This window comes from Microtus pennsylvanicus, chromosome 6, assembly GCF_037038515.1.
Source record: "Microtus pennsylvanicus isolate mMicPen1 chromosome 6, mMicPen1.hap1, whole genome shotgun sequence".
NCBI classification, from domain to species: domain Eukaryota; kingdom Metazoa; phylum Chordata; class Mammalia; order Rodentia; family Cricetidae; genus Microtus; species Microtus pennsylvanicus.
Genome location: NC_134584.1, coordinates 31,766,078 through 31,773,051, shown reverse-complemented (window position 1 = coordinate 31,773,051; position 6,974 = coordinate 31,766,078).

Genomic DNA, 6,974 nt, shown 5'->3' with positions numbered 1-6,974 from the left:
CCATCTGCTTTGCCCCTCTCAAAGAAAAGGAGAGACACAGACTGTTCACAGAACTTTCCCCACTCTGGGAAAGGTTTCTGTGCAGAGAATACTATGGAACGTAAGACGAAGTTAATTATGTTTTTGTTTAATATGTTAGCCCATCATAGAAATGGCCTTAACAACCTGCATTTACGTAATACAGGATATTCACAATGCTTTCCAGTTAGAGAAGAAAGGGCAGCCACGGGGGAAAAAGCAAAGCTTATTTGAAAATATAAAGATGAAGTTTATATACCCAGGTTATATGCAGGGAATTTAATTTCTATAGAAAATTATATCTGAAAAGATATCAAAATTGGAAGGAAGAATTAGATTTAATGAAGAGCATATCTTTCTGCAAATTAATTTCAGATTTTTTTTTCATAATTGGGGATTGAACCTAGGGTGCCCTGCAGTAAACTCATAAGGTAAAACTCTGCTAAAATGTCTAACTGGTAGCTTAATGCTATTTCCAGATGCCTACATATCCCTTCTCCTAACATCAAGAGTAGAGACCATAGCAAAAGTGAAATTATTAGAAAGCCATGTATTAGTGGATACTAAAGGGCTCTAATTATATAAGGAAGGAATAGGGAGATGTAGTCCAAGAGAAGAACGCCTTAGAATACAGTTATAATCAACCAAATGGTAAGTGAATTTCTGTGGGTCAATATTTAATAACTGACCCTTGTATTTCTCTCTTAATTGAACTATACATTTAAGTTAGGCACAGGCTCTCCCTTCAGTTGGTTAGTATATCTTAAATCCCATGTGCAGCTGTAAAACAATCAATTATTCAATATGTTACATATGTTAGTGCCTACAGTGTATATTACGGACCCAGTAACTGTTATACAATGATATTTGTGGGCCCGCAGTCTATACGTCTGAGTGAAATGTGGTTGATAATTTCCACTTTAATTATTACGTTAGTGAAGGTGAATTTTCTTATGCTATTTTTCAAGTATTTAATTTTCTCAAAAATAGACATTTTAATTTTCTACTAAGCATTCTTCCAGGGTCATTATTTTCTCCATATCTCACTATTACACAGAATGACATTAGGCATAAAAAATGAGGAGGATAAAGAAACAAAATAAGTGTATGAAAAAGGAAATGATCGCAAAGAACTTTATAGATTTAGCTAAATTCACAGGTTTATAATTTGAAAACTGCATATCTTTCAGCAAACTTAATTTGTTTAATTATTTTTTTGTTTGTTTATTTATTTTTGTTTTGGTTTCCTTTTTGAGACGAGGTTTCTCTGTGTAACAGCTCTAGCTGTCCTGGAATTCACTACGTAGACCAGGCTGGCCTTGAACTCACAGAGATCCTTCTGCGTCTTCCTACAGAGTGCTGGGATTAAGGGAGTGGGCCACCACCGCCCAACTCGTCCAATTATTTTCAACAAAAAGATATTATGACTAGTCTTTTCAGTGTTGAGGAAGAGTTATTTAAGAACTGTTTCAGTTGTGATCTTGGGTCTGTATCCTGGTTTTGATCCCCCTATCACCAAGCCCTATCATATAATCTTAGCACATTTTTGGGAAGGAATATTTTTTTCTGATAACATAAAATGTCTTGTGTGGTCTTTGTTTTGTGAACTGTGGTATTCAATTCTATATTGAGTTGAAAAGATTTGTAAGAAAAAAATTAATATCACGAAGTGTATGCTGCTAATAACTGACTGTTTCTTTGTTAATTTTCCCAGGCAAATCCCTTAGGTTGAATGTTTAGGAAAATGATCCTTAAATGTACTTTCTAAGGAGAGTGGGAGCATTAGCTCACACGGGTTTTAGATTTCACTGTTCATTATGAAACCCAAAGTGCTTCCAAACCACAACTGCCATTGCGACTTTCTAATGCACACTGGCGAGCAATTTGGAAGGCAGTGGCTCTCCATCGGGCCGTATTCACCCGGAGTTTACAGGAAGCAGGGTTGGGTCCCACCATTTAAGACAAATCGAGCATAATTTGTCAGCATGTAGGTTCATTCCAAGCTCCAACGGTGAAATATGTGGTATAAGCCCACATACTTCATCTTTAAAAAAAACTACTTGTTTGTTTTGAGCCAAGGTCTTTCTACGTAGTCCAGTCTGACTGACTTCAGTCTTCCGTCCTTCTACCTCAGCTTCCTGAGTCCTGAGGTTTCAGGCTGGGCACGCGTACCTAACTCTCCATATGTATCTCATTTCCATCTTCAAAGGTCACTCGCTGTTGTTGAAACCCAAGTTTTAACAACTTTTTAGCCAGATCCATGTCACCAGGGATTTCAGTTTGCTTTGAAAGCTGCCTGATAGAGGACTCATCTTCCCAGTCACGGCAGACAGTCTGTACAGGCTTTTCTTTTGAATTACTAAGTTCCAAGACCTCATGTTCCCCATCCAGGTGGCTTCTTTTCCTTTTCTGTCACCTTGAAGGAAAAAAATATCCCGGATTTTCTTCACAAACTATTCGTCTTATTCTTGAAGAGGTCACCTGCAGACCTGATTGGGGAATCCACACTGGAGGAATGTTCTAAAACAACAGAGAATTTCAAGGGAACTCATTGATCTAGTATTAGAGCCACAGCTCCGGAGAGGCCCAAGAGATGCTGCTAAGTTTGCGCCTGGAACCTGCCTTCTTCTGACTTCCTTTCCTAGCTTCTAGCCAAAAGTGACTTTTAATACATTACTTTCCATCCTCTCGTAGCCTGCCATATGCGATACAAAAATTTGTAACTTGGATTTGATTTGAAACGCTACATATGCTCAAAATATCTGAATGAAAAAAGCAAGCCCCAGGCCTTACTAACGTGCGCAGAAACATCTGTATAACGGAATTAATCAGTCTGTTGAACTTGAGTGTTTTGGCAGCGAGTGGATTTGAGTAGTTTTCAAATGACAAAACATGAAATGAAGAGGAACAGGCTCATCAGTTGCACCAAATAAAAAGTCTGGAAAATACCAAACTTAGTCTCTCGCTGATCAGTTTTAAATAGTATTGAGTCAACTGAAGAATCTCCAAATTTCTATTTTTTTTTTGTTATAGTGATTGCTCAAAAAGAAATTAGTAATTTATTTCATAGTTATCTTTTTCATATTTCTAACTTTTTTATTTTTTAATTATACTACAATCTTAAAAAATAAAAAAGTAATGTTAAGAAATTGCTTGGGGGCTCATTGGGCTACCAGCCGTCCCTGTTTAGGTGCTGAGGAGCTCCATCTGGACGGAACCTTCATCTGACGATGGATCGAGATAGAGACAGAGACCCAAATTGGAGCACCGGACTCAGCTCTTAAGATCCAAATGAGGAGCAGAAGGAGGGAGAACATGAGCAAGGAAGTCGGGACCACGAGGGGTGCACCCACCCAATGTGACAGTGGAACTGATCTATTGGGAGCTCACCAAGGCCAGCGGGACTGTGACTGAATAAGCATGGGATGAAACCGGACTTTCTGAACGTGGCGGACAATGAAGGCTGATGAGAAGCCAAGGACACTGGCACTAGGTTTCGATCCTAATACATGAACTGGCTTTGTGGGAGCCTAGTCTGTTTGGATATTCACCTTCCTGGTCCTGGATAGAAGTGGGAGGACCTTGGACTTCCCTCAGGGCAGGGAATCTGGACTGCTCTTCATTCTCGAGGGGGGGGGGGAATAGAGTGGGGGGAGGGGGGAGGGGTATGGGAGTGGGAGGAGGGGGCGATGGGTGCGAGGAGGGGGAGGGAAATGGGAAATGGGAAGGAGGCGGAATTTTTTTTTTGCAACAACTAAAAAAAAATAAAATAAACAAAAAAAAAATAAGAAAAAAGAAATTGTTTAGGAATTTCATACATGCATATAGTACATTTTGAAAAAACCCATTCCCTCTTTCCCTCTGCTCCACTTCCTCTCTTATGTACCCCACCACTTTCATCTCCCAACTTCTTGTACTCTCCCTGTTTTTAAACCCACAGAGTTTGCATAGTGCTATTTGTGTGTGCATGGGTGTAGACCCATCTACCGGAACACAGCAGCCTCTTGGGCAGCAATCCATCAGCAATCATCAATATATAATGCCCCTCTGGTGGGGTGGGACTTCAGGAAATTCTCCTCCATCCAGGCTGGTGTTTTGACTGGCTTGGTTTTGTGCCAGTCTTGTGTGTTCGGTCACAGATGCTGTGAATCAGTTGTGCAGTGGTCTTGATGTGTCTGACAAATACTATTTTATAGTAGCTGCCCTCTTCACTGACTCTTCCACAAGGATGCCTGAACCATGGGCAGAAGGAATATGGTACCAATGTTCTACTAAGAGCCGAACACTCTGCCATCTCCTTTTTTATACATGCTGGCTAGTTTTGTATTAATCACTATCTATTAAACATATGTCCTTCGGTAATATGACTGGGTGTAGTATAGGTAGATAATACATCATATCTATTTCTAGCTTTTTAGAGAAATTCCGCACTGATTTCCATAATGGTTGTACCGGTTTTCACTCTTCGCAGCAGTGAATAAGTTCCCATTTCTCCACATCCATGCCAATATTTTTGACATGATTTTTATATTAGTTATTCCTATCAGGTATGAGGAACTCTTAATAAATTTTAATTGGGTTTTCCTTATAGTTAAGGATGTTGAATATTCAAAAAAAATTCTTAGCGATTTGATTTTCTTCTTTTAGGAACTATTTTATTTTATGTTCCCAATTATAACTGGGTTGCTGTCTTGACAGTTTTTGATTTGTTTTGTTGTATTTTTTTATTCTTGTTTATTCTAGACACTAACCCTCTGTCTGATGTATAGCTGGTATCTTAGTTACTTTTCCATTGCTGTAATGATACATCATGACTAGGCAACTCATAGAAGAGGTGATTTGGGTCTTACAGCTTTTAATGGTTAGAGTCTATTTATGACCATCATGGAGGGGACTCTGGCATCAGGCAGGTAGGCATAGCTCTGGAGCAGTAGCTAAGAGCTTAATCTTGATTCATAAACATAAGGCAAAGAGAGGCATATACAGAGAAAGCTAAAAGGGAATGAGTGAAGTAGTAGTATTTTCTACTTGGGACCATCAGTCCACAAATAATGACACTAAGACATTATTAGTTATGAAATATTGGCCTTAGCTTAGACTGTCCCCTAACTAGCTCTTATAACTAAAATTAACGTGTCTGTGGGGGCTATTCTCATTCAATTCATCATAGGCAGTATTTTTTTTTTACCATTTTGTATATTGCTTCTTTATTCAAATAATGGTATCCTTTGGTATAATGAAGATTTTTAGTTTGTTCATTGGTTCATTGTTGATCTTAATGCCTTTCTTCTGGCAATCTTATTTAGAAAGTCTCTTGTTATGCCTGTTATTTGAGCATATTCATTACTTTCAACTGTCAAATTCAGATTATTAGATTTTACGTTGAGGTCGTCAATGTATTTAGAGTTGAGTTTTATTTAGGGTGAGAGACATGTACTTACTTGTACTAACTATGCCATTTGGCTAGCACCATTTGCTAAAGTTACTGCCTTTTAACTAACACATGTTTGGCTTCTTTGTCAAAAATCAGGAGGCTGCAGTGAGTTTATGTCTGAATCCTCAACTATTCCATAGATATTTGGTCCTGCCAGTATCATACTGTTTACGTTGCTATTGTTTTATAGTATCTCTTTCCTTTTCTAGTTCTTAGTACAGGTTTTAGTATATTAACTCCAAGCTAATGAAAAGAGGTTATGTTGACTATTAGTAGTAATAGGTGCTTAAATCTATCCTTAGTCTGAAACCATTGCATGATGTTACCTTACAATGTTCATACAAAATCTGTGTGAATAACTTTAAATTGGTTATTATGTATTTATTTCATTCTGTAATCATTTTATGTTTCTATTCATCAAATAATCTCATTAAACATAGAGCATGCGGAAATGTGTGTCCTTAACATCTCATTGTTTATATTTCCAACAATTATTTAATATAATTTAATTTTAAAGTTTTTGCCTATGTGAAGGTCAATCTATCTCTTTTATACCTATAGTGATGAACTTGAGTCAATTCAGACCCATTAACGTCTTCCATGAGAGACAGCTTAGTTTTTTTTTTCAAGCTTGTGAATAACAGGAAGCACAGTATGAACAAACACAATAGCAGATGCTTCTTTTTCCAGTTGCACTAATCAGAGTTACTAACCAGGTAAAAATGAATAATATCTCTTGGAAAAATGATAACATCAGTAATAATGGATGAAGAATTAAGTTTTATGATTATTCACAGTATATGACAATGGTGGGTGTAAGCTTTGGATATAAACGTTTTACGTATGAATGTACCTATGTATGTGTTTCAGAGTTAAGAGTTAAATCAACTCCATCCCATTGAACTGTGTGGGATCGTGCTTAAATAATTTTAAATTATTTAAAATTTCCTTCTTCTTAGTCAGCTATATACTGTAATATGCTTTCCCTTAACAGTAAGCTACCTGACTTAAATATGAATTTAAGTATCTCATGGTCAAATTTCTTACAAAATCATGATGAGTGTCATGGCTCCCATGTTTGCAAATTATCATTACTCACTTGGAATATGTTCTGTTTCCTACCTCTTTCTCCATGTGTGTTTTTCCCCAACTAACTTGGAGGCTACATGCATACTAATTTTGTATTTTCAGAGAGGCAACTCCATAACTTCCTCATTTCATAAGAATATCTAGGAGAGGAAATTTTTAGTTATGTGGTTTCATTTTCACATTTTCTTCCACTGTGTTTGAAAGACTACAACCTCCCAGCCAGGGAAGTAAGATGCTGAGGCATTGCAGTCTCCCTTTGGGCTTTTTCTGTCAGTGGCTATGTGATTAATGATAGATTTTGACATTCATCTCCTTTAAAATGTCTTTGCTTGGGCCAGAAAAGCAGTTTCTAAGTCATCTTATATAAATAATACTTTCTTTTCTGATATGGTATAAATGTGATAATAACTTCTACAGTGTCTGAAGACACATC